Genomic DNA, 27,043 nt, shown 5'->3' with positions numbered 1-27,043 from the left:
ACGCTTAGTCAATCAATGAGTTTTACCAAACTGCTTTGATAGGTGGTTAGAAAACAAAGTTAAGTGACATGGGTTGAAGGTCAGTAATTTAGAGTTACAGTTTAGATCAATCATGACAAATATAAGGAGTGAATAAGCTAGAGGCTGAATGGCCTACACTTGCCTCTATACATTCATTAAAATTAAAAGTAATGTGTTATTTACAGAGAGCAAATTTTTCAGGGTGAAAAATGGAAAAGCCCTCGGTAGGTCAGGAAACTCAGGATATTGAAAAGCACTTAATAAATTATCATATTGAAATTGACTGATTGAAGTTGATAAAACACACCCATGCCCATCTGCATAGAATTAAAGGGAATGCTGCAGCATCTTTGAACATCCTGCTGTTTTCCCACCTCAGCTAAATTAATTCCAGGCAAGCAGGGACAGTCTTCCATCTTGGAATCATTGTCACCTCTGTTTGCAGAGGCCAGCGAGGGCCCCAACACATGCACAACTCAACAGGTAAACTACAATCTGATAAGGGAATGCCCTCCTGCTCGGCCAGTCATTGAAGTCATGGGCCACACGCTGATAAAGAACTCTGCCTGCCCTAAACCTTAACTCCCCTTTACTCTCTCACCAGGGCAACCCAAAATGACTCAGAATCAGCCCCATTTACCTTACCCCAGCACTGATCCTCAGCTTGGGCTGTGCCACAGAACTAGAAATAGTAACCGTTCTTATGCTGGCACTGCTACGTTGCTGGCCTTAAACTGTCTGGAAGCTCTCACATTGAGGCATCTTCTCCCATACTAGACCTCTGGGGAGAAGTTCCCTTTGCTAACATCAGGCAGACCAACAGTGGGAAAAGAAGTACCCAATTGAGACTTAATCATATTAGGCCTCGCAAAAATGGCTGATTTATGGTTGCCACGGATTTTCCAGATAGACAGGCATTCCATTTTGGTCAATAAATTCCATCTATTATCTTCAAGTATTTATCAAACTCATAATTAAAAGAAAATATTTAAAGAGTATAAGGCTAGATCAAACAATTAGGAATGCATGGAAAGCTGTTTTAAAAATCAGAACTAACTGACGGTATTTGAAAGGGATCTTTTTGTTCTCTAAATCCAATGATTCAACAATCTGGAGGTTTTGTTATGGTCATCTTTGACGTAAAATACAGTTGTCATGAAGCCTTGTTTATATATATTCTCTCTTCTTTGGAATGACCACTGAGTCCAATCTAGGACAGTTTATATTTCAAATAATCCATGTGTCAAAAGCAAAATGGATCTGAAGTTAAATCTCTGTTTACAGAAAGTGTCTGAAATATCAGACTACACAAAAAAGAAAACAAATTGTAAATCATACAGAGAGATTACTGCAGACTTATGGCTTCAGGATTTCATTTTGCAGTACAAAAAATCTCACATTAACTATAACAAGAAATAGGGTCAGGTTACACAACCAGGGACATCGATGCCAGATTAGAAACTTGCAACAGCTTAGCTGTTTGACAATAAAATCTTAGAATGCTGACTGATGCAATTCATATACGACTTGACAAGTGCTTTATGATTGTGCTGGAATGCTAGAGAAGGGGTATGTAGTTCAGACAAAAACAGAGTCAGAATTTCTCTCTACATATGCTCCCAGACTTGTTGAGTTTCTCCAGCTGTTTCTGATTTCTCTTTCAAATTTCCAGCATCTACAGTTCTTTTGTATTGGGTACACGGCAGAGGTTTAATTCTGTTGCCTTCATCAAAAGGCTTGCATGTTTCTAATAAAAAAGGCGGGGGACACAGAACCAGTATCTCGGTTCTTCCCAGAATGACTAAAGATGAACATGTGGTAGAAAGCCTCAAAAGGCAATGCATACATGTTTGGAAACGTACTATACAGCCATAAAGTTAGCAAATCATCACAATGGCCTTTAACGTGCCACTGCACTCTGAATCTATGTAGGTAGACACTGCATCTATTTATATCTTGAATCAGTTCAAAACCTTTCAAAGAAGGACAAAAAATGGTTAGCATACACAATGGTAATAAAATGTGAGGCTGGATGAACACAGCAGGCCCAGCAGTATCTCAGGAGCACAAAAGCTGACGTTTCGGGCCTAGACCCTTCAGCAGAGAGGGGGATGGAGTGAGGGTTCTGGAATAAATAGGGAGAGAGGGGGAGGCGGACCGAAGATGGAGAGAAAAGAAGATAGGTGGAGAGGAGAGTATAGGTGGGGAGGTAGGGAGAGGATAGGTCAGTCCAGGGAAGACGGACAGGTCAAGGAGGTGGGATGAGGTTAGTAAGTAGGAGATGGAGGTGCGGCTTGGGGTGGGAGGAAGGGATGGGTGAGAGGAAGAGCAGGTCAGGGAGGCAGAGACAGGCTGGGCTGGTTTTGGGATGCAGTGGGGGGAGGGCCGAACTGGGCTGGTTTTGGGATGCAGTGGGGGAAGGGGAGATTTTGAAGCTGGTGAAGTCCACATTGGTACCATTGGGCTGCAGGGTTCCCAAGCGGAATATGAGTTGCTGTTCCTGCAACCTTCGGGTGGCATCCTTGTGGCACTGCAGGAGGCCCATGATGGACATGTCATCTAAAGAATGGGAGGGGGAGTGGAAATGGTTTGCGACTGGGAGGTGCAGTTGCATCTAAAGAATGGGAGGGGGAGTGGAAATGGTTTGCGACTGGGAGGTGCAGTTGCATCTAAAGAATGGGAGGGGGAGTGGAAAAGGTTGCAGGAACAGCAAGTCATATTCCGCTTGGGAACCCTGCAGCCCAATGGTATCAATGTGGACTTCACCAGGTTCAAAATCTCCCCTTCCCCCACCGCATCCCGAAACCAGCCCAGTTCATCCCCTCCCCCCACTGCACCACACAACCAGCCCTGCTCTTCCCCTCCACCCACTGCATCCCAAAACCAGTCCAACCTGTCTCTGCCTCCCTAACCTGTTCTTCCTCTCACCCATCCCTTCCTCCCACCCCAAGCCGCACCTCCATTTCCTACCTACTAACCTCATCCCACCTCCTTGACCTGTCCGTCTTCCCTGGACTGACCTATCCCCTCCCTACCTCCCCACCTATACTCTCCTCTCCACCTATCTTCTTTTCTCTCCATCTTTGGTCCACCTCCCCCTCTCTCCCTATTTATTCCAGAACCCTCACCCCATCCTCCTCTCTGAAGAAGGGTCTAGGCCCGAAACGTCAGCTTTTGTGCTCCTGAGATGCTGCTTGGCCTGCTGTGTTCATCCAGCCTCACATTTTATTATCTTGGATTCTCCATCATCTGCAGTTCCCATTATCACTGATAGCATACACAATGGGATTGTTTTCTAAAAAATTTGTAGAGGATTTTGGCATCAGTGGCAAGGATGGCATTGGTTCGCTACTCCTTCATGAGGCTATAAAACACGGATGCAGCAGTAGGCCATTCAGCCCATTGGATCTGGTCCACCATTCAATAAAATCATGGCTGATCTGATTATCCTCAACTCCAGTTTCCTGTGCACTGATTCCCTTACTGATGAGAAATCTGTCTATCTCAAACTTTATATCTAATGATCCAGCCTCAGCAGTACTCTGTAGTAAATAATTTCAAAGATTTCGCTACCTTATGAAAGAAGAAATTCTCATCTTTGTCTTAAATGTGTAATCCTTTGAGATCATGCTCTCTGCAACTTTTAGCTTTTCTTGTACTTATCTATAGATCTAAGTATTCCCAGAAGGGGAAACCATTCTTCTGCATCTATCTTGTCAAGGCCCCTAATTAACTTATACGTTTCAATAAAGTCACTCTCATTCTTCTATATTTCAACAAGTTCAGGCCTAAAATACTCAACCTCTCCTCGGAAGACAGTTTCTTCATATCTCTATCGGCTTAGTAAATCCTATCTGGACTGTCTCCAACATCAGTGCATACATAGGGGGTCCAAAACCGTTTACAGTATTCGCAACTTTTATATTCCATTCCTTTGTAATAAAATCTTGACAGAATTTGTTGTCCAGGCTACTTAAATAGGTAATTAACAATCACCCACATTGTTGTGGATTTGGAGCAGCTATAGGTCAGACCACGTAAGGATGGCACATTTTCCTCCCTAAAAGGCATTAGGGAACCATATGGGTTTTAATGACAATCAAAAATGGTTACATGGTTGGAATTAGACTTAATTGAAGATTTGATGAAATCCAAATTTCACCATCTGCCATAATGAGATTAGAATCTATGTCCCTAGAACATAGGTTACGCAGGGCAGTACAGTAGCTCAGTGGTTAGCACTGCTGCCTCACAGCACCAGGGATGCTGGTTCGATTCCACCCTCGGGCAACTGTCCGTGTGGAGTTTGCACATTCTCCCAGTGTATGTGTGGGTTTCCTCCCACAGTCCAAAGAAGTGCGGGCTAGGTGGACTGGCCATGCTAAATTGGCCGTAGTGTTCAGAGATGTTTAGATTAGGTGGGTTATAGGGAAATGGGATTGGGTGGGATAGTCTGTGGGTCAGTGTGGACTTCTTGGGCCGAAGGGCCAGTTTCCACACTGTAGGGATTCTACGATTCAAAGCCAAAACCCTTTAACTGTAGTTAATATATAGTGAACAGCCAGTTTTTGTAGGAGAAAACCAAATTAAGTTTGAGTACAGTCTACTAGCAGGAATATTTTTCTTCATTCAGAACTAAATTAGTAAGCCTCACACAAGCTTGCAGATCAAATCATACATGATAAAAAGGACACAAATTGATGGGCATTCTTAACTATACAGGTAAACTAAGTCTACTGCTTCTTTTCACTTAAATGCTATGTTTCAGGGTGATTTTTTTAAATGCCCTTCTTTATATTTAGAATTGCTATTTATACAAGACCATAAGATACAGCAGCAGAATTAGACCATTCAGCCCATCGAGTTTGTTCCCCCAAGTGATCATGGCTGATATGTTTCTCAAATCCATTCTTCTTATATTAAGCCATACCCTTTCACTGCATTAATATCCTGCCGGGAAAGTAGAACGGCAAATGCACATGAGCTGCCACCTTCTGAATGCTGTTGATTTACTCTATGAAAATTATAAAAGAATGCAGTAAAGCATTAATTGACATGTATAGTATATGAGACCTGTCTCGAAATCGATGCATTTTTGTAGATTTTTCCAATTAATTTAGCATTGTGCCCCCCACGTCAAAATATCAAGTTTTTGCATATGATTACAGTGGTAACGGTAACTGGCAACACGACATGGAGAACACACATTTTTCTTAAACAGAAATCCATCAAAGGTTATTAAGCACATCCCTTCCTTAGAACAGATGCAAACTCAAGTGATGATAATGCCTGTTACTGTGCGAAGGTTGAAGTAATTAAGTCACTTTTGTATAGCACATGGACACATACTTTTAATTTTGTTTACATGTACATGTAAAAGAACCCTCACGAGTCAGACTTCCAATTTGTAGTTGCTCTAAGCCTTGAAAGCAAAATTATGCTGTGACACAAGGGAGCGAAGGGGAATTAATATGTTGATTATGGTTTAAAACAAAACAAAGCATTTCCTGTCATTAAAACTGCTGTAACTGGAACACCAATGAATTCCTGGCAGCACAGTGTTGTTGTGTTGGGCATGGGATTAAAATTTATTTTCAAATTTCCTGACCAAAAGAGTTAAAATGTCTTCAGCTGCCTTAAAGAAAGCCAATCATTCTACACTAATGTAGGTCCTGATGTGCTACAGATTAATTTTCTTCCTTGCCTGAGACAGGCTCATCAACATGCATGGGGATCCTGGGAAAATGACCGTGAAAGAACAGCTAGAAAGATTTTTTTCCCAAATAAAAACAAAATCACTTGCATTTAAAATTATAAAGCAGTACCAATGCATTCAAGATAAGTAGTGCCTTCTGAAAAATTACTTTTGCCCTTGGGTTAAAACCAATGCAAATCTTTCAGTCTAAATGCCAAGAGATTCTAAATTTGTGTTTGAGGCATGTGAAAAGCATACTTAGTTTTACTTCAAAGAGAAAATGTACATTACAGAACAACATTCAATGTTCTTCCATTCAAAATTGGGTTAACAAAAAGCTGGGAAACCAAATTAAAGAAAATCATGTTCTGGACTAGTTTATGGTCAAATGACATAAGATGTAAATGCAATGCAATCACAAATTTTAAATTTCATAACTTATAATTGATATCATTTAAACAAGATTACAGGCGAAAAGAACCAGAAATAGTTCACACAACCAGCAGCATGTCTATATGTTTAATTTCATCCAGTTATAGAGTGTTTAACAAATGACACACTTAAGGGATGCATTAAAACAAACCCAAAGGAATTTTACTCAAACGTACTAACCATTGCGAACACAGAGGAAATTTATCTATTAATATTTAATTTCCTCTGAGGCACTACATTTGGAATTTTCATTGATTGAACACAAGTTTAATTCTTAAAAAATGTTTCTGATGAAAAATAAGCTCATGGCAGCTCTGAAGAGGACTTACGCAGACAAAGGAATAAAGATTCGTTAATTTAGTGGGAAAGGATCTCGCAAATACAGTATAATGTACAAAAAATTGTAACATTATCCACTTTGGCAGTAAGACTGAAACGGAAGAGGTTGTGAGGCTATAAAGCTCCAAGATCTGGGTGCCTGAGTGCATGAATCACATAAGGTTAATAAATTGGTATAACAAGTAATCAGAAAAGCCAATAGGGTGTCATGTTTTATTACGAGGGAAATTGAATGCAAGAGTAGAGGGGTTTTGGTTCAGTTATGTAGGGCATTGGTAAGGCCGCATCTATAGGGTTGAGAGTACAGGACTTGTAGAAGGGTGATAATGTGTCGGCAACAGTTCAGAGATGGCTTACTAGACTAATACCTGGAATGAGTAAATTGCCTTAAAATTCTTTGGAATTCAACAATAGTCAGAGGTGACTGCTCTGAAACACACAAGTACCTGAGGGGACTTGACCTGGAAGATGTGGAAAGAACGTTTCTTCTTGTGGGAGAATCCAGAACTAGAGGTCATAATTTAAAAATAAGGATGTGTCTATTGAAGATAGATGAGGGAAAGAAAATTCTCTCAAGAAGGTTGACAGTCTTTGAAATTAACTTCCTCAAAAGGTAGGGCAATGTAGAATCTTTAAATATTTTGAAGGCAGAGATTGATAGATTTTTGATCGCCAAGGGGATGAAAGATTTTCAGTGGTTTGCAGGAATGTAGGATTGAGGTTAAAATCAGATAAACCAGAATCTTATTGAATGCATAGCAGGCTTAAACGGCCAAGTGGTCTACTCCAGTACATAACTAAATTCAGAGTTTTAAACAAACTTCCACAACCTGCAGCTATAAAATTTCCAACGAAGGCAGAAAAATCTCTTCCATATTGCTTTACACCAGAAATATACAAATAAATTCCAAATGAATCCTTGGGTTGGTCACGTGTATATTGCACATACAAGGCTGCAAGTAGAACACAGGTAATGTGCATTACTGTTGATAATTAAGAAAGGGAGATGTGGAAGGAGAAGCCAAGTTTGATCAAAAAAGCATGGTCATTTTCTATTCAAACCCAGCAGCCAGGTATTTAAACTCTCAGGTCCACTGGATTTGATTACCTCATTTCTGGTTTTTCCCTTGCTGTGGTATATATAAAGGGTCTACCTGTGTGTTTGTTGATGGCCTCCTTGTTGGAGAACCAGGCCTCTAGGAATTCCTGTGCTTTGTCTCTGTTTGCCCTGTCCTTAGATCCTGGTGTTGTTTATCTTGCTGCGCTAATGTTACCCAGCAAGGTAATGAAACGTCTGTGAACTAATGAACCAGCTCGGCGATTGAACCAACCACAACCTGAGCTACAGATCTATTCAAGAACCTTAGGGAGTCTGATTCCGTCTGGCTTTCTGTTAGTATGTCACAACAATTGTCAAAGTAACCTCTGCTTGAATTTGATAAATGCTTTCCTTGGATAATAATTTACATTTGCTAATTAACTGACAGGCTTTTGTAGGAAGACACAAAAGATAAAACAAATCTCCATATAGAAAAATAAACTCTTTACAAGTCACTTAAACATCTATGTAACAGAGATAATGGGAACTGCAGATGCTGGAGATTCCAAGATGATAAAATGTGAGGCTGGATGAACACAGCAGGCCAAGCAGCATCTCAGGAGCACAAAAGCTGACGTTTCGGGCCTAGACCCTTCATCAGAGAGGGGGATGGGGGGAGGGAACTGGAATAAATAGGGAGAGAGGGGGAGGCGGACCGAAGATGGAGAGTAAAGAAGATAGGTGGAGAGGGTGTAGGTGGGGAGGTAGGGAGGGGATAGGTCAGTCCAGGGAAGACGGACAGGTCAAGGAGGTGGGATGAGGTTAGTAGGTAGCTGGGGGTGCGGCTGGGGGTGGGAGGAAGGGATGGGTGAGAGGAAGAACCGGTTAGGGAGGCAGAGACAGGTTGGACTGGTTTTGGGATGCAGTGGGTGGGGGGGAAGAGCTGGGCTGGTTGTGTGGTGCAGTGGGGGGAGGGGATGAACTGGGCTGGTTTAGGGATGCAGTGGGGGAAGGGGAGATTTTGAAACTGGTGAAGTCCACATTGATACCATATGGCTGCAGGGTTCCCAGGCGGAATATGACTTGCTGTTCCTGCAACCTTCGGGTGGCATCATTGTGGCAGTGCAGGAGGCCCATGATGGACATGTCATCAAGAGAATGGGAGGGGGAGTGGAAATGGTTTGCGACTGGGAGGTGCAGTTGTTTGTTGCGAACTGAGCGGAGGTGTTCTGCAAAGCGGTCCCCAAGCCTCCGCTTGGTTTCCCCTGCAACCGCAGGAAATGCTACACTTGTCCCCACACCTCCTCCCTCACCCCCATCCCAGGCCCCAAGATGACATTCCACATTAAGCAGAGGTTCACCTGCACATCTGCCAATGTGGTATACTGCATCCACTGTACCCGGTGCGGCTTTCTCTACATTGGGGAAACCAAGCGGAGGCTTGGGGACCGCTTTGCAGAACACCTCCGCTCAGTTCGCAACAAACAACTGCACCTCCCAGTCGCAAACCATTTCCACTCCCCCTCCCATTCTCTTGATGACATGTCCATCATGGGCCTCCTGCACTGCCACAATGATGCCACCCGAAGGTTGCAGGAACAGCAAGTCATATTCCGCCTGGGAACCCTGCAGCCATATGGTATCAATGTGGACTTCACCAGTTTCAAAATCTCCCCTTCCCCCACTGCATCCCTAAACCAGCCCAGTTCATCCCCTCCCCCCACTGCACCACACAACCAGCCCAGCTCTTCCCCCCCACCCACTGCATCCCAAAACCAGTCCAACCTGTCTCTGCCTCCCTAACCGGTTCTTCCTCTCACCCATCCCTTCCTCCCACCCCCAGCCGCACCCCCAGCTACCTACTAACCTCATCCCACCTCCTTGACCTGTCCGTCTTCCCTGGACTGACCTATCCCCTCCCTACCTCCCCACCTACACCCTCTCCACCTATCTTCTTTACTCTCCATCTTCGGTCCGCCTCCCCCTCTCTCCCTATTTATTCCAGTTCCCTCCCCCCATCCCCCTCTCTGATGAAGGGTCTAGGCCCGAAACGTCAGCTTTTGTGCTCCTGAGATGCTGCTTGGCCTGCTGTGTTCATCCAGCCTCACATTTTATCATCTATGTAACACATCTCTTTAATAAAAACTTTAATATCTATCATAAACGTTATTTGTGACGTAGGACCAAACTGCATCATTAAAAATCTAATCTGCTTTTTTCTTGTAACACTATAATTTTATCAAGTTTTATCAATCAATCCCAGAACTATGGAGTCAAAGTCAATCAGATCTGAGGACTCCCACATTGTAACATTTCTGATTAGCTCATCATTTCATGACAGAACCAAACTATTTAAAAATATTTGCATGACAAATATCAGCCATTCTCGTGGGTCATAGTTTTAAGCTAGTTGGTGGAAAGTATAGAGGGGATGTCAGAGGCAGGTTGTTTACGCAGAGAGTTGTGAGAGCATGGAATGCGTTGCCAGCAGCAGTTGTGGAAGCAAGGTCATTGGGGTCATTTAAGAGACTGCTGGACATGTATATGGTCACAGAAATTTGAGGGTGCATACATGAGGATCAATGGGCAGCACAACGTTGTGGGCTGAAGGGCCTGTTCTGTGCTGTACTGTTCTATGTTCTATACCCAACATTCTAGAGATATTTCAAATCCAAAAAAATGGACTAGATTTTATGGACCATGGTGCCCTCTTAAATAGGATTTCATGTTGTCAGTTGTGTGCTGATCAGTCCTGCATTTACAACTTGGATAGTAAGTTGTCTTCATGAACTATCCATATCCATTTGGAAGAGGTACACCCACTGTTCTCTTAGAAAGTTTTGAACTAGCCACAATGAAGGGAAAACAACATAGTTCCACGTCAGCAATTAATGTCCATTTCAGAGCCTTAACCCACTACTGCTCAAATTTCACAGACTCTAGCAAAGTCATAGACTTAGCTGTATATCTAGGTCCAATGCTGAACATCTCATGATTGTTTGTGCAGTATTGGCCGTGGACACCACTACCGGCTGAACTGAAGAGCTGTCAGCCTCTGTCTGACGAACAGCTCTTTGAGTAGGACTTCTTCAATCAGAAGGGCAAATGTCAAGCCTCCTTATTATTTGATCACTTGGCAGTTAATTATTATGTTCCCATCTGCAGATTCGACCCCCACCAACCTTTTAGTTGGAGTGGCTCATGAATTCAGTGCCCCATAATTAAGCCCAATTTATTTTTATAAACATAATTTTAAAAATCCAGAAAATAAAATCACTAGCCATAAATTTGGCTTCATCTTCTGATCTACGAACAAGATGATGTTTAGCTCCATATATCCAACACAATCTTCTCTCAGTTGAGAGCTCACATTTTGAGCTGCATGCAGCAGCTCCAGCAAATGTAAGAAGTTTAAGGACCTTTTACTTGACATAAAATAGTAATTCCAACAACCGCAATAACTTGGATTTATATAAATTTTCACAGAAACACATTTCAAAGCTGTTCAAAGAGATGCAAGAAGTGGACTCCAATTATTTTAAAAAGTTTGTTCATAGGATATATACATCACTGGCAAAGCCAGCATTTGTTGGCCATCCCCAAGTTGCTCGAGAGAGTAATAGAAAACTGTCTTCATGACCTCACCATATCCATTGTTCTCTTAGGAAGATTTGAAGCAGCCACAGTAAAAACATTATATTTACAAGTTAAGATAGTGCATGGCTTGCAGGGGAGCTTGCAGATGGTGTGCATCCCAGGCATTTGCTGCCCTTATCCTTGTAATAATAATTTATCAGTGACAAAATAAATAAACCTACTTTTGCCGAACAAGTTGTTGTCATGCATTTTGAGTTCAGTACATATTGGCTTGTAATCTGTGAGGGTAGTACATACAGGCGTCTAATCTGTGAGGGTAGTACATACACGCTTCTAATCTGTGAGGGTAGTACATACACGCTTCTAATCTGTGAGGGTAGTACATACACGAGGAAAGAAGGGCCACAGGTAATTGGATTTGATTTAACCTAATATAAAGTACTCTACAAAGTTTAATTTAGAGAGATAAACCATGGTAGGGGAGCTCAAAGTCTTGGTCTGCTCCTTTTACTCAATGTGGCGGGGAGGGGACAGTTTAAGACCCTGGGTAAACATGTGTGCAGGAAGTGTCTCTAGCTACAGCTCCTGGAAGTTTGGGTTTAGGAGCCAGAGCAGCGGCTGGGGCCACTGTGAAGCATCCAGGAGGCACAGAGTATCCTAGATAGCACATGTAGAGAGGTGGTCACATCGCAGGCTCAGATTCTGCTGTCAGGAAGGAAATGGGTGACCACCAGACAGAGCAAGAGATATAGGCAGAAATCTCCTGTGGCCATTCTCCTGTAAAACAGATATACTATTTTAGATACTGTTGAGGGGAATGGCCTCTGAGGGGAAAGCAGCAGCAGCCAAACTCATTGCATCCTGGTTGATTCTGCTGCAGAGGGAAGGAGCAAAAAGTGTGTCATGGCAATAGTTAAGGGGGACTCAACCGTAAGGAAAACAGACAGGCGTCTCTGTGACTATGTTGCTTCCCTGGTGCTAGATGTCAAAGATGTTTTGGGGCAGGTACAGGACATTCTGGTGTGTGTGTGTGTGTGTGTGTGTGTGTGTGTGTGTGTGTGTGTGTGTGTGTGTGTGTGTGTGTGTGTGTGTGTGTGTGTGTGTGTGTGTGTGTGTGTGTGTGTGTGTGGGGGGGGGGGGGGGGGGGGGGGGGGGGGGGGGGAGAAAGAGGGCGAACAGCCAGTGGCTGAGGTACACATCGGTACAAACCACATAGGTTTAAAAAAAAGGATGACGTCCTAAAGGCAGAATAGAGGAGCTAGAAAGCAAGTTAAGAAATAGGTCCTCAAAGGTAGTGATCTCAGTATTACTACCAGCCATGTGCTAGTCTGAGAAGAAATAACAGGATACACTGGATGAATAAGTGACTGTGAAGGTGGTGTCAGGGAGAAGGTTTCAGATTCCTGGGGCATTGGGACCAGTTCTGGGAGAGGTGGGGCCTGTACAAATTGGACAGGTTATCCTGGGCAAGACTGGGACTGATGTCCTGGGGGGAGTGTTAGCTACAGCAGTTGGAGCAGGTTTAAACAGATATACCAGTGGAATGGGGGCCTAGGTAAAAGAGTCAGAGAAGACGACAGCAAGGACAAAAACAAACACTAGAAAAGGGAATAAGAAAAATATGAAACCAAGGACAAGGTTCAAACAGGGCTATTGAGAAAAAGTAAGGAGGACAGAAACACTGTTAAAGAGACAAGCTTAAAGGCTTTGTGCCTTAATAAATGGAGCATCTACAATAAAGTAGACGAACTTATCATGCAGATAGATGGAAACTGGTATGATATGATTGAGATTTAGGAGATATGGCTGCAGGATGACCAGGGATGGGAACTGAATGTCCCAGGGTATTTAGGAAGAACAGGTCAAAGGAAAAGGTGGTGGAGCCTCATTGCTGTTAAAGAGAAAATTAACACAACACACGAGAAAGGATATTAGCTCTGAACATGTGGAGTCGGTATGAGCAGAGATGAGAAATACCAAGGGGCAAAGAACATTTGTGAGTGTCATATATAGACCCCCAAACTGCAACAATGTTGGGAATGCCTTTAAACGGGAAATTAGAGATGCATGTCATAAGGGAATAGTGGTGATCATGGATGATTTTAACCTGCACATAGATTGGCCAAATTAAATTCTCGCAGCGTGTACTGGATGGTTTTCATGACTAATATGCGGAGGTACCAACTGGAGAGCAGGCCATCTGAGACTGGCTGCTGTGTAATGAGAAGTGAATCATTGCCAATCTAGCCGTGCAAGACTCCTTGGGAAACCTTGACATGATAGAATATTTTTTAACCAATGTGGAGAGTAAGGTTGTTGATTCAGAGACGAGGGTGCCAGCCTTAATAAAGGAAACTACAAGGATATGAGAAATGAGTTGGTCTTGATAGATTGGGAAGAGTTACTTAAAGGAATGACAGTGGATAGGCAATAGCAATGGCAAACATTCAAGGAATGCATGGGGGAACTGCAACAAGTGTTTATTACGGTCTGCCACAAAAGCAGGAGGGTAAGGGGACTAATCCATGGCTTACAAAAGGAAATAAGATACTATCCAATTCAACGAAGAAGTGTACAGATTGGCCAAGAAAAATAATAAATGTGGATTGGGAGCAGTTTAGAATTCAAAAAAGGTAAGATTAAGAAGGGAAAAAAAAGTACTAAAGTAAGCTTGCTGGGAGCATAAGAATGACGCTAAGAATTCCACAGATACATGAAGAGAAAGAGATTGGTAAAGGCAAATGTAGGTCCTCTACATACAGAAACAGGGGAATGTATAATAGGAGACAAAGAAATGGCTGAGGAACTGTGATGAGGATGCTGAGATACTTCAGCATGATCTCCACAGGTTGCATGAGTGGGCAAATCAATGGTAAATACAGCAATAATTTGGATAAATGCGATGTTATTCACTTCGGGAGCAAAAACAAGGCAGATTACTACCTCAATTCCTGTAAATTGGGAGAGGGGACTGTGCAGTAGACCTGGGCATGCTTGTGCATCAGTTGCTGAAGGTAAGCGTGCAGGTGCAGTAGGCAATAAAGAAGGCAAATGATATGTTGGCCTTCATCACGAGAGGTTTCGAGCACAGGAGCAGGGGTGAGTTGTAGCAGTTGTACAGGGCCTTGGTAAGGCCACATCTGGAATATTGTGTGCAGCTTTGATCTCCTTTTCTGAAGAAGGATGCCCTTGCTCTCGAGGAAGTGCAGCGAAGGTTATCAGGCTGATTCCAGGGATGGCGGGTCTGATGTCGGAGGAGAGATTGACTAGGTTGGGATTGTTCTCACTGAGTTTAGAAGGGTCGGGGGAGGGGGGTAGATCTCATAGGGACTTATAAAATTCTAACAGGATTGGACACTGTAGATGCAGGGAGAGTGTTCCCGATAGTGGGTGTGTCCAGAACCAGGGGTCATAGTAGGAGGATTGAGGGAGAAGATTCAGGACAGAGATGAGGAGGCATTTCTTCACCCAAAGAGTGGTGAGCCTGTGGAACTCATTACCACAGGAAGCAGATGATGTCAAAACACAATGTTTTCAAGAGGTGACTAGAAATAGCAATTGGGGCGAATGGGTTCAAAGGTTATGGGGAGAAAGCAGGATTAGGCTATTGAGTTGGATGATCAGCCATGATTGTGAAGAATGGCGGAGAAGGCTCGAATGGCTGAATGGCTTCCTCCTGTTTCCATCCTCTGTGTTTCTGTGTGTTAATGGTGGAAAAACTAAATGTTTCGAGTTATGGATGAGATGCCAATAAGCAACTCACTTTGTCCTGGATGGTGTGGAGTCTCTTGAATGTTGTTCAAGGCGTATCCTCCCAGGAATTTTCAAGTTCAGGAAAGATTGGGAGGGGTGTCCAAAGGCAAGACCAAAAAAATGAGCTTTAAGGGAATTCTTGAAAGAGGAATGGTAGGTTGAGCAGCAGGATTGAAAAGCTAATTTCACAGTTTGGGATCTAGTTAGCTGTGAGTACAACTGCCAATGGATGAGCAAAGGAATGGAAGATGTACAGGATGGCAGGGCAGGAGGAGCAAAAAAAGAGTTATGTACTACTGTGGCTGATGGCTACACAGTCAGGGAATGGAAATATCTTCGAAGAGGGTAACAATGAAGAGGGTTTTACATTGTAAACATTGGATCCTGATGTCTCAGTATAGATTCAGAAAGGACATCCAAGGAGAAAGAAAGATTCCAAGGGAGGACTTATCATCTGCGGATTACTTACAAAGTCAAAGACAGTATCATGATATTTGAAAAATATTGTAGAAAGATGGGGAGGCAGGTGAGAAGATTGGACAGGAGATTTTTTTTAAAAAATAGCAAATGACAAAATATTAAATAAGGAGGATAATGTTAGAGAACAAGATAAAGCTAGCTGGAAATATAAAAATAGCTGTAAATCAGGAGATGGAAGAGAGGGAGGGGCTTGGGAAAATTGTCATTACCAAGAAAGTGGTACTAAGCAAATGTTGGAGGTGTGCGCTTACGAGAACAAGTCTAGGTGCATTTCAAAGGGTCTTAAAGAAGTTGCTTGTGAAATTGTTGATCCATTGGTTCTAAACGGTTCCATTAAATAGGAGATATTGATGCATCTTTTTGTTCCCAAAAAGAAAGAAACTACAACCAGTCTGCTTAACATCTGATATAGGAAAATTTTAGATGCTATTATTAAAGATGTTCTATAGTGGGCAGAGTCAACACAGTAGTGAGAAAGGGGGGAAAAAAAAAATCAGGTTTAACCAATTTGTTGGTGTTCTTTAAAGTAATGTGCTATGGATAAAGGGGAACCTACAGATATTCCCAGAAGGGATTTGCTAAAGGCATCACATTAAAACTTATTGCAGAAAATAAAAGATCATGGTATAGGCAGTAATGGTCTTTTTCCTGACTAGCAATATGCACTGAGTGGAAAGATACAGGCATCAGCATTGGGGTCTCAACATTTTATAATTTATGTAAATGACTTGGAAGAAAGGACTGAAAGCATGCTTACTAATTTTGCTGGTGACACAAAGATAACTAGAAAAGTCAGTTGTGAACAATACTGAAGGATGTCTTAAAGAGACAGTCTAAGTAAGTGGGCAGAGATATAGTAAATGGGCTCAATGTAGAAAAATGTGAAGTTGTCCATTTTTGACATAAAGAATACAGTGGTATTCGTGGAAGACATATGTCGTAGAAGACTTTGAAAGTACCAAAGTAATTAAAGGGTCAAAAGAGACAGTGGAGAAATACGGCTTGCTGTCAACTGCCTACCTGTGCAACATGGTCTCATTTCTATAATGATATCACCAAGGGGAAGCTGGTAAATTTCAAGAGGGGAATTGTTGGAGACTTCAAAGAGATAAGAGGTGAAGCCATCATAAGATATGTTTTTACTGATTCAATGAATGAATACTGAATTATGTTATGTGACAGCAATACGATTGCACAAAAAACGGGCATAAAATGCTGAAGGTGATTGGTCATACACAGTCTGCAAAGATCTCCAGGTTAAAAACAGAGGGGGATAACACAGGCACAGAAAATGTCATTCTTGAACTTGGTAATTTATCTGCTGTGGGAGGAATGCAAATATGATTAAAGGGGTTAAAACAGAATTGAGAGGGAGTGAAACAAAAAAATATTGGCAGGGAAGGGGGGGTGGAACAGAAACACATTTGGGGCAGGCTTTAACTTTGGGCCCAATCAGAAATTTGGTACAAACTGCGCTGGCTCGGAACACAATCATAAGATAATCCATGAACCAACATACACTTTAGCTAAAATACTGTGGAAATTGTACATCTGAAAGCCTATAAAGACTCAATGGAATTGCAGCTGAAAGTTTACAAGTGGGATATTGTGGGTTTGGCTGCATCAATAAAGTACGGAATCACGTTAACAACCGCATCGACCCGAATTATTCCTAACTAATAAATGTGATTCTTCACATAAACTGCTCCTTTCTATAAACTATCAACCATTTTAAAAGAAATGTCTTTTCTTATGATAATTGGATACGTTTGTTTCAGCCATAAGTGATAATAAAAAAAACACTTTTTTGTTTGAACTGTGCCATGATACATTAGTAAATTCAATAGCAGTACATGTTACCATTCCAGTTCTTACTGTTTTGATATTTCACTGTTTCCAAGCCAAGTCAGCAAATTATAGAATGTCACAGAAATCTGCAGTTGGTCTAACGTAAAGAGAAACAGCTCTAAAATATTACTTGATTTACTTTATTTCCATATTGCATCTTATGCTCTAATAAAGGAAAAAGATGGATGCTACAATGCACTAAACTTTAGAACGTTAAATTTGTACAATACAGGTCTGACATCCAAAAGCCAGCATCCTCAGGACTAAAACCATTCTGAGTTTGAGATTTTCCCTTATTTTGGATTAACTGGTGGATCAGATGAGAACAAGCAGGTGATTTAAAAAAGTGTTTTACTTTAAAGTTTCTGAACGGAATGAGGCTGTTCAATCTGATGTTTTTAAGGTTGGCAAATCCTCCTGAAAACCTGTGCAAATACGAGATGTTCCTGTTGGGGCAAATTCCTTGAATTTAATCCCTATATTTATCGCCAAGGCTTCAGAGTGAGGGTTTAAGAATACTGTTCAATTGTTACAATTATTTTAAGGATGTGGTTTCATAAATATCCATAAGACTGTAAAAAGTCTGCAATTATTAATTTATTTTCTCTATTTATTGTGTTCTGTGTAGCAGGAGAAAAATTTCCAGTTTAAGATGCCAGGTTTGGGGTACAGTGCCTATATCTATTGGACAATAGATTTGAAAAAATATTTAGGAACTCCTCTATTGTAATTCAGAGAACTATTACCCTTTCAATCGGTCAAATCAGCCCGAACATGCTATTGCTTTTGAAATTCAGTCTCCCTTCAGCTCACTGATAAATGGAATTTCCAGAGTTCAAAAAGTAGTTCCTTCAATTATCACTGCTCATTCATCTTTCAGTTCCTCTGCATTACCAAACAGACCTCATGTTTTTCCCCATGTCAATATGTAATTAACTGCATTCACTGCAAGATTTATTTTATTTGGAAAAGCTAGCCTATTTATGAGCAAAAGACATCAGAGTTCATGTAATAGCAGTTCCTGTTGCAAGAGATTTTTAAAACAGTAAATCTTTGACCCAAGCATAAAATTAACGTCATGTTTAACAGTATATTAAAAATCTATCCCTTACGAAATGTTTGTGCAACATATAATATTGTTGAAGTTTTCAGGTAGGAAGGGGCAGTAGCTCCACAGGCAACAATATATCAACATCTAATAATTTCAATTTCCTTTCATATGGTCAAGTCAGAGAGGCCATAAAAACGTATTTTTTTTAAGAAGTTGGGGGGGTGGGAGAGACTAGAAACGGGATGTTAGAAACAAATTGGACAGTTGTGAAAATGCCTTCTCTGCTGAAAATGCATTTAGAATAGAGCAAGTTATACTTTCTTTCTGGCCTGAAGCATTTTATTTTGGGTACTCAAAATAAATGAATATTGTCTGAGCAACAATTTAAAAAATGAGGGGTAAATTTGAAACAAATAGAATATAACTGGTAAATATCTAGTTTGTAATTATTCATATGTTTTAGAATATAATTTTAGCAATCTAAATTTTAAGTGTGGATAAGTGGGGTATCCAGTTCAGAAACTGACAACACAACTCTGATGTAAATACAGATAAATTATCCTGTTTTAATTCAATATGCTCAAAGTTGATATTGGGACCATCTGATCTACAGTTGACTAATCATTAAGCTTGTGCTGGAGCCAATGGATTTTAGTTTACCTCAATAAAGCATTTTCAATTCACGTACATAGATCTCGAATAACAGGGGTTGAGGGTAATTGGTCAAAGTTGAGTTCCTTGATAGAGATTTATTCTTGTGAAAAATTTGTAAACACAATTAAGAATATAAATTATCATACAGAATGCAGAATCAAAGCGTTATATTGAAGGTAAAATTACTAATTTACATTTCTTTGAGGAAATCCTGAAGTATTTTACGTTTTCACAGATGGGATAAGTTCTCTGAATGCTTGCATAGAAAGAAGACAGTTGAGATTTCTCACTGAGTTAAGAAATCTGTTAGCATGACTGTTGGTCAAGCCTTCAGTCTAAACAAAGTGCTATGTTTGTTATATCTGTCTAGAATATAAGGGCAGTGAGGAAGATTCTCACTGGGGTGGCATGGTGCCTCAATGGTTAGCACTGTTGCTTCACAGCACTAGGTACCCGGTTCGATTCCAACCTCACGTGCCTGTCTGTGCAGAGTTTGCACATTCTCCCTGTGTCCGTCTGGGTTTCGTCCGGGTGCTTCGGTTTCTTCCCACAGTCCAAAGATGTTCAAGTTAGGTGGATTGGTCTTGTTAAATTGCCCGTTGTGTCCAGGAATGCCTAGGTTATGTGGATTAGCCATGGGGAATGCAGGGTTATAGTGATATGGCAGTGGGTGAGCTGGGGTGGGATGCTCTTTGGAAAGTCAGTGTGGACTTCTTGGGCCAAATGGCTTGTTTCCACACTGTAGGGATTCTACAAAACTCTCAAAAAGGATATAGTTGTAAAGTTGGGTGGAAAAATGGCCAAGTTTTTTTTTGCAAGTGTGAGATGATGCAGTTTGGGGAGTCAAATACAAGAGGAAAGTCTCAAGTAAATTGAAGGACCTTTGGAGAATTGAGATAGAGAAGGATATTGGAGTGCAAATCCAGAGCTCCCTGAAAGTGGTAATGTAAGTGGATAAAGTAGTAAAGAAGGCATATAGTATTTTTGCCTTCTTCAGTTGGCCACCAAGTAGAAGAGTTGGCAAGCCATGTTGTAGCTGTGTAAAACTTCAGCTAGGTCATATTTAGAGCATTCTGTGCAGTTCTGGTCACTACACTATAGGAAGGATGTGGAGGTTTTGGAGAGGGTACAAAAGTGATTTACCAAGATGTTGCCTGAATTGGACTGTATTAGCAAAAAGAGAAGTTGGATAAACTCTCTGATGAAGGGTCTAGGCCCGAAACGGCAGCTTTTGTGCTCCTGAGATGCTGCTTGGCCTGCTGTGTTCATCCAGCCTCACATTTTATTGTCTTGGAATTCTCCAGCATCTGCAGTTCCCACTATCTCTTGGATAAACTTGGATTGTTTTCACTGAAGAGTTTGGAGGTTGAGGGGTGACTTGATAGAAGTATATCAAATTATGAGAGGCACAGATAGGCTGGAAAGTTGGTGTCTCTTTTCCAGGGTGAAATGTCAAATACTAGGGGCACAGGTTTAAGATGAAAGGGGGAAGGTTTAAAGGAAATGCGTGAGGCAAGTTTTTTTTAAAACAGAGGGTGGTAAGTGCCTGGAACATGCTGCCAGGGGAGGTGTGAAAGCAGATACAATAGCAGCATTTAAAAGGAATTAGACAGGCAAGTGAACAGGCAAGGAAAAGAGGGACATGGTCCAAGTACAAGAAGAGGCAGCACAGTGGCTAGCACTGCTGCCTCACAGCGCTAGGGACCCGGGCTCAATTTCACCCTCAGATGACTGTCTGTGTGGAGTTTGCACATCCTCGCTGTGTCTGCATGGGTTTCCTCCCACAGTCCAAAGATGTGTAGGCTAGGTGGATTGGCTATGCAAAATTGCCTGTGGTGCTCAGGGGTGTGTAGATTAGTTGGGTTATGAGGAATGGGTCTGGGTGAGATGCTCTGAGGGGTGGTGTGGACTTATTGGGCTGAGGGCCTCTTTCCACACTGTGGGGATTCGATAATCTGTGAAGATGGGATTATTTTAGAATGGCATCATGGTCAATTCAGATATTGTTGGTTCAAGGGCCTGTTCCTGTGTTGCAATGTTCTCAGTTCTGAGTATATGAGACTCAAATTCAGTTTGGATTTGGAAAAGGGAAAGAGCAGCTGGAAGATTTGCCGAAGTTAGAGGACAAAATCTTCAGGTGGTCTTTGCAGTGAAAGGCAATAGTCGAAGTAAGTCAATGTGTAGACTTGGGTGTGGCGGTGAGGGGAGCAGGGGTGTCTGTCTGGGGGACTTGATCAGCGTAGACCAAAAAAGAAGAAACCTAAAATAACCCATACAGTGAAAACTGCATCTAGCTTGGAGAATTGAGCGAGGCCTATTTTTAAGAAGAGGCTGTAGTTGTTTTGGAGAGAATTTAGAGGATTATTTAGTGAAGATTTCTCTTTAAATGTTGGTAGTCCTGAAAAGATTGGAACATGAAGGTTCAATACTCTAACAACTGGGATCCAAAGCAGAAATACATCTCCAATATCCACAATCGATGACTCTCAAATCAGGAGCTTGATTTTTCTTATTATTTGTCAACATGGGCATAGCTACAGCAACACTCAGAAAACCCTCTAATTCAGAGAGATCTTTCTGACTCGCACATTCCCTCCAATGTACAGTAGCTCATATTAGCTATAGGGTGTGTGCCTCAACTCACCGTTATCTGAATCTCTATATCAAGAAGGATAACAAAAAAGTGTTGTTGTAGAAACACCATCAAGTTTCCTGCAATTTACTTGCCATAATTTAATATCCTTGTTAGGGCACTTTCACCGCACAGACAACAGTGATTCAGAAAGGCGGTTAATCGAGTTCTTCAATTCTGGATGGTCAGCAAAAACGTAAAATACATCTTTAAACACAGCCATATAAATCTGCATATTACCAAATGGGCCTTACTCACCAAGGGTGGGCATATAATTTATTTTGAATAAACTGGAGCATTTCCTAGTTGATACTTTCTGACCCAAGGAAATGGTATTCCTATATATTATACAGAAACAAAATGAGAAATATCATATACTAACTTACTTTAAAAAGCACATGATATAGGGAACTAGTGCATCGATCACATCTCAGGCATTTTCAAAAAATAACTAATTCATAATTGTATTAAATACCAAGAGAAAATCACGAATAAATGTACTGTATCAACATCTGTCAGAGGAATTCTTTCTTGTACAATCTAGAAGACAGACAAAAATTCTTACTTGCCAACCATGACTCAAAATTACATAATGATCCACATATTGTTAAATAAGGGCTAAGCATTCTGCCGAGATTGGGAGGAAAAAGCAGACTTTTCATTTCAATATTACTGACAACAAAACATAATTATTGTTGCCTTGAGTGTTTCCAAAGCAGTGTGCACTCATTACTGGTAAGATTGAAGTCGAGGGAAAATCAGCTGCAAGCTCTATTCCAAATTACAACACCAATGACAGCCTTTTAAGTGCAGGGGTAAATGCTCATCAGCAATAGGCTGAAATCTTTCAGTTTCCATAGCAATCAGAACTACTCAGGTCTTTACAGACAGTATTTTCAGAATGTATAATTATCAGTAGAAAAGAAAATGGACCAAATGGTGTGCAAGTAAAATTGTACTAGTTAAAAACAAAGTTAAAAGCTAATTTAACCAAGCTCAGTAATAAGTCGGGAAACATGTTCACATTTATTTTGGGAAGCAATTAATTTTGTTTGTAATTAGTATTTTTTTTGTCCTCTGCTTGAGTTTTTAAAACAGCATTGGGGAATTTATGGTACATGTACATACATACACACACCGAATGAGGCACAGTATGAAGCCAAGTGGTCTCAAACCTTCTCTACCATTGGACAAGATAGTGGCTGATCTGATCATTCCCTCAGCACCACTTTCTTCTTTAAACTCATATTTCTCGACTACCTTGTAATTTGATGGTATGTCGGGCAGGGGATCAGCTTTCTGATGCATGGGAACACCACCACGTCCAAGTTCCTCTTCAAGCCAAAAAACCAATATGACTTGAAACTATACTGCTGCCTGCTCATCTTATCAAAAATCTGGAATACTGTCCTTGACAGCATGATGGGTGTATCTACACTGCATGGACTGCAGCCATTCAAGGTGACTCAGCACCATCTGTTCAAGGCTATTAGTGATAGCCAATAAACACTGTCCTCGCCAGCAATATTCATGCCCCATGAACAATATAAAATTAATTCCCAAAACTTATGTCAATTCCAGGTCTTTGAAAGGGTTCTCCAATTAGGTTGCTCCTCAGCTTTTCATTTTCACGTCTTTATTCTATTTCTTTTCAAAAAATAATTGAAATTTCCCATTTCCAATTGTTGCCATATATTAGTGTCAGTGTTTCTTATGACTTTTTTAAAAAACTTTCTAACCCGTACTTTTCAAAGGTCTATCCTCCTCCATTATCAATGTGAAACAGCTCTTACATTTTTAATGGTGCCTGTTTGATTTCTTAACTGTCACAAAACCATCCATCTGTCTATTAAACACATGGCCACTTGTAATTTTAAAATATTGCTCTTTCTCCTGTGAGACATTCTGAAATAGAGAAAGCTGAAATAACCTCCACAATTATCTGTTTAGTGTAACTGTTGAGTACAGGGAACTGCACAAGAATCACAGAGAGGATAATAACTTCTCTTTACTACATTGAACGTTTGCTTTAAATATCATTTTATTGGTCAGTTAGCTTGCCGACATTCCATGTGCACTATTATGGAATCAAGGGCTAGGACTTAGAAAATGAACTGAAGTGACAGAACAGTAAATAAGAAATTGATGGCACTGAACAGTGTCAAATATGTAGGACAGACGGTTTCCATCCCAGGATTTTAATATTAATTGGGAATGTGGCAGATCTTTTAGCTGATAACTCCCATTGTTTCTCTTGATTCAGCAGCAATCGTTCAGGTTAGCGAAGTGCATATATTGAATCATAGAATCTTACAATACAGAAGGAGGCCATTCAACCAATTTGATTTGTACCGGCTCCTGAAAGAACTACCCAGATAATTCTCTAGCCCTATCACTTCACTTCCAAATATATATCCAGCTCTCTGAAGAAATCTCCTATGCAATCCACCTTCACCACCCACCCAGGCAGTGCATTCCAAATCCTAACATCTCTGAGCAAAGAAGTCTCTCCCCATCTCATTGCTATTCTCTTGGGAACAATCTTGAAATTGTGACACCTAATTATGACATATCATTTAGTGGAAACAGAATATCCTTCTTTACCCTGTTAAAATCGTTCATAACATTAAATACCTCAATAAAGGTTAGCTCTTAATCTTCTCTACTCCAAGAAAAATATGCCCAATCTCTCTAACATTTCCTTGCATCCAAAGTCCTTCATTCATGCTTTCAATCTAGTAAATTATCACTCTACTATTTAAGGAAGTTCAAAGAGAGGAACCAGGGAAATATTTACCAGTTAGCCTAAAATGTATTATTGATAATAATAACAGAAAAAACACTGGAAACATTCAGCAGTCTGGCAGCATGTGGAGAAAGAAGAATTAACGCTTCATGCCAATGATATTTTGGCAGAGTGTTAACCCTTGCTCTTTTTCCAAATGCTGCCACATCATTGGACCATATCCAGCATTTTCTGCTTTAATTTCAGATTTCCAGAATTTGCAGTATTTTGTTTTTGTATCAGGTGTTGGAAAATTAGGCAAAACTATAGTTATGGTAGAGTTACTCAAAATATTGAATTTTCTTTTAGCTGATCAGAGCAGGTAAAAGATCAGTCATGCCTGATGAATTTTTATGAAGAGTTAACTCAAGTAGTGGATGAAAGAATGTCAATGCCATGCATTTATATCATCCACGTAAACTCACCGCAGTCATTCGAGAAAGTCCTTTCTGAGAGATTGAAGTGGAAGCTCAAGAAACTGAAAGTATTTTCTTGAACATGTTAGAAAACTAGCTGAGTGGAAGGAGACAGAGGTTGGGAAGAGTAGGTTGATAATCTAATTAGCAGGATTCAAATAGTAGTGTTTGGCAAGAGTTGGACCCGAGGTCTTAACTATTCACTGTATTTATTAAAAACAGATTGGAATAGAAAGCCGCAAATCCAAATTTGTTTATGACACAATGTACAGTAGATTAAAGTATAAAATTACAAATACGCACTGATGAATATTGAGGGAGTGAGCAAAATAACAGCAAGCAGATTTTAATGCAGGAAAATGAGAGATATTCACTTTCAACTAAAAAGGTTATACAATGGTACTTTCCAAATTGTGAAAAGCTAGAATCAGCGGATTTTCAAGAGAGACTTGAGAGTCCAAATACTCGAATCATTAATATATTATCAGCTGATATAGAAAGTTATCAACTGGCTATTTGAGAGCTAGCAGATAGCAAGAACTGCAGATGCTGGAGTAAGAGTCAACACAGTGTAGAGCTGGAGGAACACAGCAGGTCAGGCAGCATCTAAAGAAGAGTACCAACACGAAAAGTCAACTTTCCTACTCCTCTGATGCTGCCTGGAATGTTAGCATTTGGCTTTTAGTCCTTAGAAGTCATAATGTAGCTATACAAAGCTGTGGTCTGGCCACAAGTATTATTAACAATCCTGGACATCAAAATAAGGAAGGGTATACTGGATTTACTAGAATGATACCTGAAGTTAAATTATATTGATTACACGAATGAGAGTAATGGTTCCTGAAATTTAGAAAGGTTAATGAATTATTTAAATCGAAGTTTGCAAGATCCTCAAAGAGAACAGATAAACTCGAGTAGGAGAAATTATTACCATTAGTTCGGGAGTATTGAAATTAGAGTCAAAAGCTTTATCACTGAAATTTGGAAACCAACTTTTCTCCAAGAGGTGATAGAAATTTGTCTTCTGAGAAAGCAAACTCCAATGTTAAATCACTTGACATTTTAAAAACGAAACTGATTTAATTTTTTGATCCAAAAGATTCAAAAAGTATTACAGTACAGAAAGTGGTCATTTAGCCTATCAAGTCTGGGTTGCCATATTTTTCTTCATGCAAGCCATTTCACTTAATCTTTTTCTCCTCTGCTCTATTTGCTTTCAATTTATACTTTTTTAAAGCACTTGACTTTTTAAGAATTTATAGACCTAATCTTTAATGCCATACAGTAATCAACATTCTAACCACCCAGTAATTCATTTTTCCTCTATCTATCCTTTTTGTTGTTTGTGTTACTACTGAAATTAATGCTCTCTCATGATCATCTTTCTAGCCAACAATAACAAGATATCACTATTTATGTTACTGTTACTAAAGCTCTATTTGTCATTTCTTAGTCTGCTCAGCACTGGTGACAAAGTCTAAACTTTTCAAATCTCTCTTCATAACTGTTAACCCTCATTCATTTTTATATTTTCATCATTACACTTGCAAATGATTTGGTCATGGCACAGATAATTTTAAAATTTTCTGAACAAAATCAAATTAGAGACAGCAAATTTTCAGAAGGAGTAACAAGGAAAGTGCAAGATAGGAAGGTGGTTATAACGTACTAGAATGGATCTGAAATGGTACAACTTAAAGAAGAAAATGATACATAGAAATCTTGAAAACTAGAACTACTGGTAGAAAAGGCCAGAAAAAAGGGAAAGCTATATTCTGATTTTACTACAGGAATACTAAATCAATAAAACAAGAAAGGTTGTTTATTAGGTATTAGCTAGGCCTCAGGCAGGGTAGTGCATACAATTACAAAAAAAGTATGTTGGAGATAGGATTATGCCAAAATAAGATGTCATAGTTATTCTGAAAAAAAAATTAAAATAATAAATCTTTATTCACTGCACAGATCCCCGTGACACACTAGTCACATGCCTCTAGTCAGAGAAACAAGCTGCAACCATCACCCTGTGCATACTACCATCAAGCCAATTTTGAAGTCAATTAGCTAGTTTTCTGTGGATCCCATGTGACCCAACTTTCATGACTAGTCTGCTGTGTTGGACCTTGTCAAAGGCTTCACTAAAGTCCATATAAACAACATCTACTGTTCCGCCCTCATTCATCCTCTTGGTTACCTCTGCAAAAAAAAACTTTAAAAGATTTGTCAGGCATGACTTCGTGTGCACAACGTCATGCTGACTATCTCTAATTAGACCTTGACTATCCTGATCTTCAGTATCCT

At 40.5% G+C, this 27,043-nt stretch overlaps 1 protein-coding gene across 9 annotated transcripts in view; it reads right to left on the bottom strand.

Annotated features, from left to right (window-relative positions):
- Nucleotides 1–27,043, bottom strand: part of LOC125452281 (kelch-like protein 5) — a 140,957-nt gene that overhangs the window by 104,218 nt on the left and 9,696 nt on the right. Inside the window, exons 1-2 of one of the 9 annotated variants that reach the window (XM_059647166.1) lie at nucleotides 22,802–22,876; nucleotides 21,800–21,879 (exon numbers count right to left, since the gene is read on the bottom strand). The exons of 5 other annotated variants lie outside the window; for them this stretch is intronic. The gene's annotated coding sequence lies outside the window, so the exon portion shown is untranslated. Of the gene's footprint in view, nucleotides 1–21,799; nucleotides 21,880–22,106; nucleotides 22,126–22,801; nucleotides 22,877–27,043 lie in introns of those variants that run through there. 3 more of the 9 variants (XM_059647171.1, XM_059647177.1, XM_059647179.1) reach the window with 3 other exon arrangements.

The sequence above is a fragment of the Stegostoma tigrinum genome, chromosome 1 (assembly GCF_030684315.1).
Source record: "Stegostoma tigrinum isolate sSteTig4 chromosome 1, sSteTig4.hap1, whole genome shotgun sequence".
In the NCBI taxonomy this organism is placed as follows: Eukaryota; Metazoa; Chordata; class Chondrichthyes; order Orectolobiformes; family Stegostomatidae; genus Stegostoma; species Stegostoma tigrinum.
The sequence above is the reverse complement of the archived record's forward strand: the minus strand, read 5'-3'. Positions and strand labels throughout refer to the sequence as shown.